At 39.1% G+C, this 13,016-nt stretch overlaps 1 long non-coding RNA gene across 1 annotated transcript; it reads left to right on the top strand.

Annotated features, from left to right (window-relative positions):
- The first annotated feature begins 10,143 nt into the window (after positions 1 to 10,143).
- Positions 10,144 to 12,412, top strand: LOC123960951. Its single transcript, XR_006822633.1, has 2 exons — positions 10,144 to 10,240; positions 11,951 to 12,412. It is a non-coding gene; the product is annotated as an uncharacterized LOC123960951 (long non-coding RNA).
- The last annotated feature ends 604 nt before the right edge of the window (positions 12,413 to 13,016 follow it).

The raw sequence follows: 13,016 nt of genomic DNA, 5'->3' as shown, positions 1-13,016 counted from the left end.
TCGGCCCATTCTCCTCTGACCTCTAGCATCAACAAGGCATTTTTGCCCACAGGACTGCCGCATACTGGATGTTTTTCCCTTTTCACACCATTCTTTGTAAACCCTAGAAATGGTTGTGCATGAAAATCCCAGTAACTGAGCAGATTGTGAAATACTCAGACCGGCCCGTCTGGCACCAACAACCATGCCACGCTCAAAATTGCTTAAATCACCTTTCTTTCCCATTCTGACATTCAGTTTGGAGTTCAGGAGATTGTCTTGACCAGGACCACACCCCTAAATGCATTGAAGCAACTGCCATGTGATTGGTTGATTAGATAATTGCATTAATGAGAAATTGAACAGGTGTTCCTAATAATCCTTTAGGTGAGTGTATACTCACTACTGTGATCCTCTTTTCCTCCCTTTCCTCCTGCTTTGGATCACTGTGAACCATCATCATATAATAACATTTAAAAACAGATTGACTGTTTGCGTAGGCAGGGGTAGATGTGGACTTTAGTCTGTATTCTTCAACACCAACTATAGATCATTTTACCTGTCTATTGTTTTGTTGTGTACACCAGGCTCCTGAAATAATTTCAAAGCGCTATAATGAGGACAGCAGAAGCTGAAGACACTTAAAGGCCACTGCTCCAGGTGTCTACTTGTAAAAGGAGTTTTTCCTTGCCACTTTCGCCAAGTGCCTGCTCATGGTGGGAACGGTTAGGTATCTGTAAATAATATTACAAAGAGTACAGTCTAGACCTGCTCTATAAAAGTGCAATGAGATTACTTCTATTATGAATTGGCGCTATATAAATTAAATAAAATTGAATTACTATTTCACAGCTGCTGCTAATGTCAAAGGATCTGCAGATGTTTGTGCACAGGGCGCTGGGGATAAACTGCTTCCTGGATCATTCAGATCCAGGATAGAAGGAGGGTGTCCTTCCTGCAGCATAACAGAAAGTCTATCATGTGTTGTTTGCTGTGTCGAATGATTTGTTTTGATCTGTCTATATGTCACAGGCAGGTGACGGCTATTTTTGCGTATAGGGAGCATCATTCTGGTTTGTTTGCCTTTTAAAAATGCGGTATATATGCAGCAAAAGTTTCTTTTTGTCCAGTTTGAGCATTCAGCTAATATCACAAAAATACAGTGAGACCTATAAGAGAGAAATTATGTCTTATTCACTGGACCTTTACATTGCAATATTCACATGAGAGGTTGGAGAGGGTCTGACAGCTTGACTGTACTTACGAGTTCTGCCAGTGTTGAAGTGGATGCCACATTTGGTGAGTTGTAATGGTGATTTAAGTTACTTTTGTTTGACTAAGGACCTCATACTGTAAAAGCAACCACATCAATGCACACATTAACTTGCATGTGCAGAAACATTGCAAGTGGTAGTGTTGAATCTACACGCTCTTCTTGCATAAACACATCTTTAACATGTGATATAGACTAGACAAACTATATATTAATCAGCCATGCTGACTCATGGGTTGCAAGTGGATGTCGACCTCTTTAGTTAAACTATAGCAAATAGTCACTGGCTGTTGTTGTTTATGTATTGATCCCATTTAATTTGTCATTGGGGTCATATTTTTTTAAAACTTGTCGCAGAAAGTAAACACTTGTGTCTTTGGAAAACAGAATCCACCATAAGGTGTAGGCAGGGCAGTGTGGGTGGCTTCGTTTGGAGGACTCTGCAAACAAATGAGTCATTGTGTTCAGACATTTCAGAAGCACATCCCTCTAGAGGCCACATCTGTTAACTACTTACCTGAGCTATGTCGGACCATAATAAGGACCCTAAGTTGGAACAGGTAAAGCTAAACAACCTTTCATAAATGTACTGTAAAGATATTTAATATTTAAGTTTAACAGTTGCCCTACCAAAAGTATTGATTCTAATTCTTCTTCAGCTTCTTCTTATAAATAGTAGTACCCATTTACTGTTTGTGTTTCCCTGTGCACTGGTGGCTGTGTTTCCATGTACAAGTGGTGTAAAATAAGAGCAGCCATTACTATCTGTCTCTTGTCCCTCTTTTCTCTGCTGCTAATTTATGATTACCATAATCATTTGAAAGCCCATTTGAAGCCTACTCTTACAGAACAATGCGGTCAGGAAGACGTGGGCTCTCACTTAATGAGTAAAATTGTCAGGTCAACAAGTTATCCTCTGACGTAGGTTATGGAGAGGTGGGTGACAAAGGGTCACAATCCATTGTTACAGTGTGAAACGGATGTGGCTGATTAACACTGGCCAACACCTACACTGGTTTTGTGATTGTCCAGCAACTGCCCACTCAGCCACGCCATTATAAGGACTGAAGAACAGGAAACCCATGCTAATATTAATAACTTCCTTTAAAAAGATCAACTTTATTTTCTGGCAAATTAGACACATCAGCTGCATATTTATTGATTATAATTTTCATAAGACATCACTGGGAGGATATCGCAAGTGCTGCCAGAACTGCAAGTCTTGAATATTTAGTATTGTTGATTTTTTGGGGGGATTGTGTCAGAACATTACTATTTAACCTTTCATCCCTGCACATGTAAGAAGATGGAAACTGAGTCAACTTGTTAAAAAATACCGTTGTTGAACACTTTTCTGTATAGTGGTATTGACTGTCTTTGGCCACACTAAGATTAGATGAAAAAAGGATTTAAATGCACTTAAATGATGCTGAGTACTTCAATCTGAACATAACAGGTTTACAATAACAATCACATTTAAAATGTGTGTGTGTTTAATCTAATGCACACTTGTATAACACATGTCTAATCTAACAGAAAACTGATGGATTGGATGACAGCACAAAATGTGTTTTAAAAAATACAGCTGTGTTTCATCATAGAGCTTAATCAGGATTTTTTTTAAATGTACAATGAAATCTTGTATTCTTACTGTAAGCTGTGTCATTATAAGTCAAGTCAGAACAGAGTCAGAATTGTGAAATAATTCACTGTACTGTTTGACAGTTCTTTTATAACGTGTACAAGCCACCAGGTGGCAATGTGTGACAGCTTTGGGTTCTTGATGACTTGATTTCCATTCCTTCTGTGCTCCAAACACCACGTTCAGTCAGGCTTCAACAATGACTGCCTGTTGTGTTGATATTCCTGGGTGACTTATGTAAAACTCCAACATGTGCAGTGACACACATTTGTGTGTGTTTACAAGTATAGTATTTATCTCCACATGCGGATCACTAAGCAGTCAGCAGCTGCAGAGCAGTTCCTGCAGTGTCAACAAACCTTTCTGAAGGACTTAGTCAGTTGGAAGTTTACATTAGTGGTGAGTAAGATAAACAAGCTGTTGCAGTTTCTGCAGGATAATGCAATTTCCATGAAATCCTAGACAACTGATTGTAAATTTCAGGAAATGCTCAAGAGCTATTGCAACACATCAAATTTCTATATTTTCTATGAGCAATAATGAAGAGTGGGGATTTAGCATGACAAGTCTTTGCAATAAAGCATTACATCACATCATCTAATCATTAGCAGATCTTTGGATACTGCAAGTTACATCACATGCATCAGCAAAGAATACATTATAGTGAAACACTCTGAAAGCGAAGGTAGGCAATGGCATGTTTCACATCCAACTCAGACATAAATGTGTTTACTGATAGATACTCTGAGAAGAAGATATTAGAAATCCTTTGAATGAATTATGGTGTGTTTCATACCGTACTCCAGACGTTGTAATCTTCTTGTAAATGTACTATGTTGCACATATTGATTAATTTGTGCAGTAAAGCCATAGTAATTGTGTACTACACATAACATCTAGAAGTGTGTTACAGTCAGAAAACAGGTATTGACTGTGAAGCCCAGAGGCTTCTTAGGAAAAAACATTTCTTACTCCTCCTCTGAGTTCTTGAATGTTTAGCATTGTATTCTTAGGCATAAAATAGAGGCAATGCTGCTCTTATACAACAACATATCAAATTAAATGCTAAGGTTTAAGATGTTTATCACAAAATCATGTTCACCAGCCATTGCCCTCCTGTCGCAGCTCTGCCAGCGCTCAAAAGCTCAGGCTGCAACCTCAGCCATCTAACATATTCAAATGGGATGCAGCCCTAATATTAGCTCATTAAATGTGCTGTTTGACTTATCATTTTCCTCCATCTTACATTTGTCTCCAAAATGAAAAATAAATGTAAAAATAGAGGTGTCACATGAAATCCCCAAAAGTCTTATTTGTCCAACTTTGAATGCATGCATTAAATCCCTGAAGAGGTTTTGGTTCTTCTGTATTAAGGGCACATTAGCAACAGTAAAGAACATACATGGATGCTATTACTGTAACAGCTGCAGTGGAAGTGTAATTCTCCATGAAGAGGGTACCTTGGAAATGAAATTAGATGTTGAAGTACTTTTAATAGCTCATCCTTTTGTGATTTAATGCGGGCAGGGTGGACTCCAAGTACCTGTGTGGAACACATTGGCAGCAAATATATATATAGCCCATATATATAACTGTTGGCTGAGGTGTATAACAGCATATGGACACAGTCTGTTAAAATAGGGACTATAAGGGTGTTAGTTCGCTTGGCTTTTATCTTCCAAAGGGAACCAATGTTGCTTAGATTTTTATAAATTCAGAATGTAGTTGGTTTATCAGCTGCAGGCCTTGGCCTCCATTACAGAACTGTCAGATCAGAGATATAAGGGGTGGATAGTACATAACCTGAAAATGCCCTGTGAGTCTGGACTGAACTTAAAAACAACCTTAAGAGTTCAGAAAAAGTGTGATTATTTTGATAATGGCAGCTTGCAGCTACATTGCTTTTATTGTTATTTATGTTAACTCAATGAACCATAGAAAATTTGTGAAAATAGGGACTTTCATTCAAATTTAAGTACACTAACCCAGAGCGTAGCATGACTGAGAGGTTTTCCATTAAATCAGCCCATAAAGTATCTATCACCATTACTTTAATGCAGCCATTAGGAGCTGGTACATGAACTTCTCCGGTCTGTTGGGGGATCTGTCATGTCTCCTCAGGTGATGCCGGGGTTGGTGAGTTTAAGGGCATGCAATAACCAAGAGTCTGGGTATTAGCAGTGCTCCTTCTCTCCTGGGCCCCATACTGAGCTCTACATCTCAGCACAGCAGAGTCCACCTTTCACTGTCTGACTGACTTGATGCAAGACAGATAGATAGATAGATTGATAGATAGATAGATAGATAGACAGATTGATAGATAGATAGATTGATTGAAAGAACACTAAATGCTTTATAAATGTGTTTTAACTCATCCCACTACGGTGTTTATCAGTGTACAGCCATTGTAAGAGGTCAGAAATGTTGTATAAATCCTGTAGTAAAAACTTGGCAGTTAAGCCTTTGCTCTGTTCATTTCTCTAAATGCTTGGAACATGGAGCAGCGAGAGCTCACTTCAAGGCGGAGTAACAGTGAGTGGGCATTGCAATTTCCTCTCTTTCAGTAGTCAGACGCAGTATCTGCTTGTGTAGGTGTTTGTATATATCCGTAACTTGCGTCATGCTGTGAACTCACATGTTTTATATGAGATTGCCTCTTTGAATGACATTCAACAGTGGGGATGCCCATATTTGTGCGAGTGACGCGGAGTAAACACTTAAAAGGTCTAATAATTTCCTATCCCATTAATTTGTGCACTGCTGACAAACTTTGTAATGTGTGGGTATGAGTTTAAAGATATAGTAATCTCCCAAAAGCTAAAATATTAAGATCCAGTGTTGTGTTTGGTAGCAATTGACCTACATGATGTTTCTTTTCTTATATTTAATGCTCAAAAATGGCCAAACACCAGTGGCAATTCTCAAACCCATATTTCATGGCATGAAATGCTGAAGGTCTTTTAGGAGTGTAGATGTTCTACTCTAAAAGCTCCTTCGACCAGAGTACTTTGCAGAATTTGCCAAAGTGATGAGTAACGTACCAAATGTTAAGGGTAGAGGAAACAGCTGTGTTGGCATGGATGAGAGGCTCCTTATGACAAGACATGTGGGTGATTTGGTCTCCATGGTAACCGAAGATCCTACCGCAAGAACAGTTTGTGAAGAGAGGAGAACAGAAGATGTAGAGGCTGGGAACTTGGGAAATTCTCACATTTTAGAGCACACATGATTTTCGGATGTCACACAACCAGATTCCATTCTTAGAGACGTTCTTACAAAGGGGTGCTGTCGCTCTTAGCCACCTACACATTGGCTCTCTAAACGATTCAAGAATAAGAGACTGTCGTTTTTTAATAATGAGTTCATACAATAGCTAGGCCCTCAAAATTGTGACAATCTTCTCTTTGTTTAAGGACATTGTCTGCTTTCTGACTGAGACAGCAAATTAAATTATTTGAATTATTAACTGTCATGGCGCTATAGAAAATTGGATGAACAAGACTTAGACTGGAACAGTACTGTTTAATTTTTACTTTTGTGACAATCAACTCTAATGGCCAGTAATGTCCCTATGTTTGGATTATTTTAAATAGAAAAGCCATGTGGGTGCACCCTCTATAGATAAATACTTAAAGAGGACATTTCCATTCTAGTTTGGTTGAAGACCTGTCATCAGACAAAGCCTGAAAGTTGTATAGTTGTGTAGATGAAGAGGACTAACACCAAACTCAATGAACTCCTTTTATAACACTCAAACCAGAATTTTTATATTAACAATGGATTCACAAGCAGAAGCACACTATCAACAGATGCATTTAAATGATTTATTGATGAAACAAAAAGATTGTGTGTGGGGCTCGGACTCACTGCACGGCTTTGATTTGCTACTGCCTTGTAGGTAAGCTACCCCCTCATAACCCTACAGAGAGGAAGGAGATGAGGAAACAAGATAGAGAATGCAAGAGCGAGTAAGAGGAGATGGGTTATGTGGGTATTTATAAAAATGCCTGGAGTGGCATGGAGGTATGGTCCTGCTCCCGAAACTCCAATAAAAGGACTATGTAATGTGAAAGGGGTTGCTTTTAGTTGTAACCCACAGGAATCATCACTCAGCTCAGCAGTTCCCCTCAGCTCTATTTAGAAGTTTATACGTATCTTTAAGCTCATCATTTTAGTTTAATAGCCCAATTGTCTCACCTCTATAGTGAGGTTCGTTTCTAGCAGTATTATGAAGCGGTTTTCACCAAAAAAGCTCTGACAAACCCACTGTACATTACCAAATGGCAGACAGTAACTAACTAGCAACGGAGAAGTGTCTAGGAAGCTAAACAGCTATATCAGAGTTGGTGGAGAGCAAAAAGAGATAATACTGGACTTACATTTGGACACAAACACAACTCCAAATCAATGCATCTTCTGGATGTTTGTCCCAAGTGACCAAAAAGTTAGTTTATACAGATTTAATAATGAAACACATGTATGTCTGCATGCCGCAATGTGTCATAAGGCTGAAGTGACAGGGCTGATGCAAGTTAATGGCAGAGAATAGCGCCGTACAGGTCCGAGGCCCCAACACTTTCACCCTCTTGTTCTTCTGTTTTTCTTTCATAAGTTTGCTGTTCTATTCAATCAATGAGTGTTCTCATTACAGACTCTTATCCTAATTTCTGTTTGGGGCATGCTGTCACTTCTCTCACATTGCGCAGCAGCACAGACCACAAAAATGAAAATAGGAGGTTAGATTAAAAAAAACATATTACAGGGCATTAATTTTCATAAGCTAGACAAACAAATAACTGTGCACGAAATAAAAATCATTCCACATACAGCTTCTTTGGGTTTGTACTGTAGAGCGTGTGCATGCGCATGATAACATTTCAAAGTCAGAAACACTGAGAAATTCGATAACAATATGAAACTGCTGTGATGTTCTGGTTAAAAACACCATGAAATTAATATACGATGGAGTTATGCAATTTGAACACTGGAAGAGAACATTAGGATCTAATTTTAGCCCAATAATTAGTTCTGGCTGAGTGTAACTTTTGATGTTGATGCCAGCTTGCTCTGGTTCTCTCTGTAAGCCAAGCTGCTAAAAGACCTTTACTTAAAAATAAACTTAGATGAGTGTCATTATAGTTCACTAAAACGTCTTATATTGCTGGCAGTTGAACTGATATTAATAATTTGTGTTGCTTGATGAATTGGAAAAATTGGATGATAAAACTGAGGTTAAAGGAAGCAGAAATAATTTTCCTATCTACACAGTGACCCATTCTACATTCTACTTATCTATACTGAAGGGGCTGTCTTTCATCATTATCTTTTCTGGACAGAATATGAGGCCAGTTATGTAAAGAGAAAGTTCAGATGTATTCACAGGTGTGTGTCTGGAAGCTAAAGCCATCTGGGAACTGCGATACGGGGACAAAAAAGTGTATATACTGTATAACTAGTTCCTCATATATCCTTAATATTTAATCCCCTCAACGTCTCGGGGGGAGGCAGTGCAGCATCTTTGGTGCTGGTTCATTACTTCACTCACAAAAAAGTCTGTTGGGGGACGATTCTGCAGTGCAGATATCAAATTGCTATATGACAAAATATCTCTGCGTGCCTGTCACTTTTTAAAGGAAGAAGACAGAGTGAAGAAATGACAAAGGGCTGTGTTTTTTTTAAAACAATGACTCCCAGGATAATAGCTCCAAACGTGTGAGAATATAAACAGCCGAATATCTCTTAAAACTCTTTAGACTGTAGAGAACCAAGAGATCATAAAATATATCCAGCACTACAATTCTCTTTTTTTTTTTTTTTTTTTTTTACAAATTGCAAATCAGTGATAACTCTAAAGAATGTAGATTTTGAAGTTAGACACAGTGGTCAAAATGTGTGACCTCCCACTGAGCTTTCTAATCCTGCCTTTGTCACACCTCTAGTTCATTTAGAGGACATTATCAGAAGACCGTAGGTGGTTAGATTGGAAAAGGAAAAAAAGTGTCTGGAAATCTCTGGTGGAGTAGTGTTTAGTGTTACATTACGTGATAGCTCAGTTTTCTAAGCTATGCAGTAACTTGGCCTACATATGTCCATTGTCTAAAATTCCTCGCTTCCACCATCTCTTCCCCTACTTTATTGTTTATGCACCATTGGAAATAAAGCGGTATTATTATGCTTAAAATTTGGCACTCTTTTCCATTTACTTTTAAAATCACTCTTTTGAGAACAAGGCTCCAGCAATGGAACAGTGGCAGATCCTTATCCACAAAGGACGCAAAACAGGCACAAAGCAGATTATTATATCTCTCGGAGACTAAATATAGTGCCTGTGTAACATCCTAAAAACAAAGACGAAGCTGTAAACTTCCATCCTCCTTGCTATTCTGATCAGTTTTGAAACGTGAGAATGCACATGACAACAGTCTTTTTTTGGCAGAGAGCCTGAGAACCAAAGTGATTGTATGACAATTTTGTTCATGGGTTTCATTGACTTTCTGTAATAAAACATCTAAAGAAATCCTATCAGATGAGACTAAATCTTGTCAATGGTCCAATTGTGTCAGTTTAGGGTTCATTGACATGAAAAACATTTGAGAACAACTACTTTAGACATTATATCAGGATGCATGCAACCCAGCTACAATCTTATTTCCTACTACAGTATATTTTATGACCATCTGAATAACGTCTACTCAAACATCAGTTACCTTTACATTTTGTGTCACTTAGTGAACATGTGATTTGATCTTTTCATTTTTTCCACCAACATTCAACAACAAAATGTATAGAAACTGTTGTGAAAGAGAGTTCATGTTCAAACTTGCTCTGTGTTGATTTATATGCATGTGTATACCTTCCATGGAAAACGACTACTTTGAATTCTACACAAAGGTCATAGGAGGGAAGGTGTTCCAACACATGGTTCCTGCAGCAGTAATGGGACGTGCTCTGCTCTCCTCTCTGCCCTCTGATTCACAAGCACCTCGCTCTCTAACCTGGGTGGTGGCTGACTTTCACAGCATTGTTCCAGGCCTCCCATACTCCGCCATTTTGTTTCCTGTGCAGAGCAGGAAGTCCTGCCTGCAGCTGTTCCCAGCACTGTGAACTAAAGAGCTTTTTCATGCATAAACACACACACACACACACAACAGTACACACACATCCTCTTCCTTCACGCTTCCCTTCTGGCTGAGTTCAGGATGCCCCTCTTTTATGTGAAGATGACCCCCAGGGATGATGAGATGAAGCCAAATGCACGTCTGCTTTCCTTTTCAAGATAAAACCCTCGCCTGTACCTAAGATTTACGTGTGCTAAATCATTCCTGAAAGGATACTGCAACATACAGGTAATTTTGTACAGGCTCAAACACAAGAAATATTCTCGGTTACAGTTCAGGGTTTAGGGTTTGTATGGTCATATAGGTTGTGTGATTTTCAGGTTGCATCAAATCCTAATTTATAAAGCACCTTGTTCTCAAAATCATGACCATTTTTTTTTTGCTTTGGTTTTTATGCAGGTAGCCATGTATGTTTTTTCCCATGCTCACCGTGAATCGGTGATTTTCGTCCATAGCAAGGAGGCAATTATTCAACCGTGGGAAAACATCCAATGACCCCCTCCTTACTGATTGACTGATACCCTCATGTCTGGATGTTAATATTATTTGGGCATTAACAATTACATCACAGATAAAACAATTGGTGAGACATCTTATCTGCGCCGGTTATTGTTTCTGTGCAGTGATCGTAATAATACTCTGGCCTTTTAGCAGATTTCAAGTCAGCCTGATAACCTGGCAGTCTGCGGGAACTCACAGAGGGTTGTGAAGACAGACAGCACACATGTTTATTATTTGATGCAGATGAGTGTTTACCTATCAGAAAGGACAAATGCATCTTCTTTTTTTTAATTTGAGAAGGTCTAAGCAAAAGGCCAGTGCCAGAGCAGCTGGAATTGAAAAAGGGTTCCGGACACTTGAGAAGACTAAATGCTTAATACGCCATCCTGTTGACAATCTGCTGCATATTATCACTCATGTATCAAATGCTCCAGCAACAAATCATTTGGAAATGCTCACACTTTGCTGGAGATTAGTGGAACAAATTTCCATGATTGAATGTGATAATTGCACTGTAAGTGGTCCTCACTTGTCCCACTTGTCCCAAGGTTACAGTGGACTGGAGTTTATCCCTGAATGGGCTGGGTGGGAGGCAGGAAAATACCCTGGACATCTTGCCAGTCCATCAGGCCGAACAAACACCCTCTCATTTACCTATGGGCAATTTAGACTGCAGTCCAACTGATTTGAGTGTGGGAGGAAACTGAAAGATTTGGAGGGAACTCATTAAAACCTGAGGAGAAGCATGATATAGGTTATTTTACATCTGATTTTTACATAATTTTAATGATCCCCATTGGAAATTTCCGTAGGAGTTTTGATGTTAATTAACACTGGCATTATTCTGTCCCTGAAGAACATATTTGATTACTCATGTGCTAAGAAAAAACCTTTTTCTGTTTTGGCAACTGCATGATGGTACTGCATATTTAAAGAATGTAACTATGTGAAACACTAAACTGAATGTTGTCTGTGGGATTAATCACCAATTATAACAATCACTCTCTTTGTATTCCCTTCTGCCCACATTAGTTTTTCCAAAATCCAACAAAGTACAGTCACGATAATTTAACCAAAACCATCATGACTGGAAAAAAACCCAACATTTTTCCTTATATTAAATATTACATATCTCAATAAAGTTGCTCATTTACCAAATCAACCAGCCCTCACTGGAAATATTAGATGATGAGCAAAACCAGGGACTAATGTACTTAAATGACTCTTAAAGTGTTCTTCACTTTTCTGTTTCGTATCTGAGAAAAAACCTTGCTTCAAGGTATTCACGTGATATTCCTCAAAAACACCTTTCAACAAGACACTGAAATGCAGTGTCTTTATGATACTACCTTAACCAGAGAATGTAACTACATTTCCTGCATTCTTGTAATTAATTACGCTTCCTCTCCATATCCTTTGCTTTACCCTCTGGAGTAGCTGGTTTCCTCTCTACAACCATCCATATGCTTCCTTAAGGAAGGATGCCATCACACCTCCTCCACTATGAAGATTCCACCCTTTCCTCACTTTAAACCCATGGACCAGTCAAGTTCAATAGTAAAGTCTAGAGTGGGTTTGCAGTCTTAATGCACTGTTTTGCACATTAAGTCCTGATCACATCTCAGTGTGGAGAACAAAAGGGCATTTATGTACATTATGAGTGTCATGACCTTTACATTTTTAGTGTACATGGATACTGTATGTGCTTTGTATGTGTGTAAGGGACTGTCCAAAGAGTAAAGCAGCCTCAGAATTGTTAAAAGCAAATTACCATTGAGATAAAGTGGCATCTCAGTATTGCTACCAGCTATATCAAGTATTTCTGTATGCTTAATCTTATGAAACATCTGAATCGTCTGACTTCCATGCTGTATCATTAATAAACATCCAGTACCAAGACATGTTTTTTAAAAGTCAGTCTGTGTGGTGATTCCACTTGTAAAACAATAACTTCTTTACTGAGAGACAAGTCATGGACATCAACACTTCATTTGGCAGACAATTCAGAGTAAACATATTTCAGTTAAAATGAGGACAGTGTGGGAGAGAAAGGAGGCTGGATGAGCCTCATAGTTGCAATAACAGCGGTTGAGCACGGGGGGCACCATCCACCCACACAGGACATCTATATCTGTGGATTTGTTTGTGACTCACTGAGAAAAAAAGCGCTGGCCCTCTGACTAAGGGGGGAAGAGGAGGAAGAGTATGAAATGTTGGTCGACTAAGCCAGCGAGAGGAGAGGATAACTTGCCTGAGAGCAAGCAAGCTCAGTGAATCATTGTTGGAATCCCATGAACACACAGGGTGGCAAAGCCTCCCCCTTAACAGTTCCAGAGGAAGCCTCTCCCACAGGGTGAAAGGGGAGAGCCAGGGAACCTCTTCCTGTAGGGGAACATTCTCCTCTGGGGCAGAAAGTCGGGACATCTGGATTTGAAAAGGTGTGGACGAAGTTGAGTTCCCTCATGTCAAGCACCACCAGAATCCCTAATTGCTGTAAATCACC

Source organism: Micropterus dolomieu, linkage group LG21 (assembly GCF_021292245.1).
Source record: "Micropterus dolomieu isolate WLL.071019.BEF.003 ecotype Adirondacks linkage group LG21, ASM2129224v1, whole genome shotgun sequence".
Classification (NCBI taxonomy): Eukaryota; Metazoa; Chordata; class Actinopteri; order Centrarchiformes; family Centrarchidae; genus Micropterus; species Micropterus dolomieu.
The sequence above is the reverse complement of the archived record's forward strand: the minus strand, read 5'-3'. Positions and strand labels throughout refer to the sequence as shown.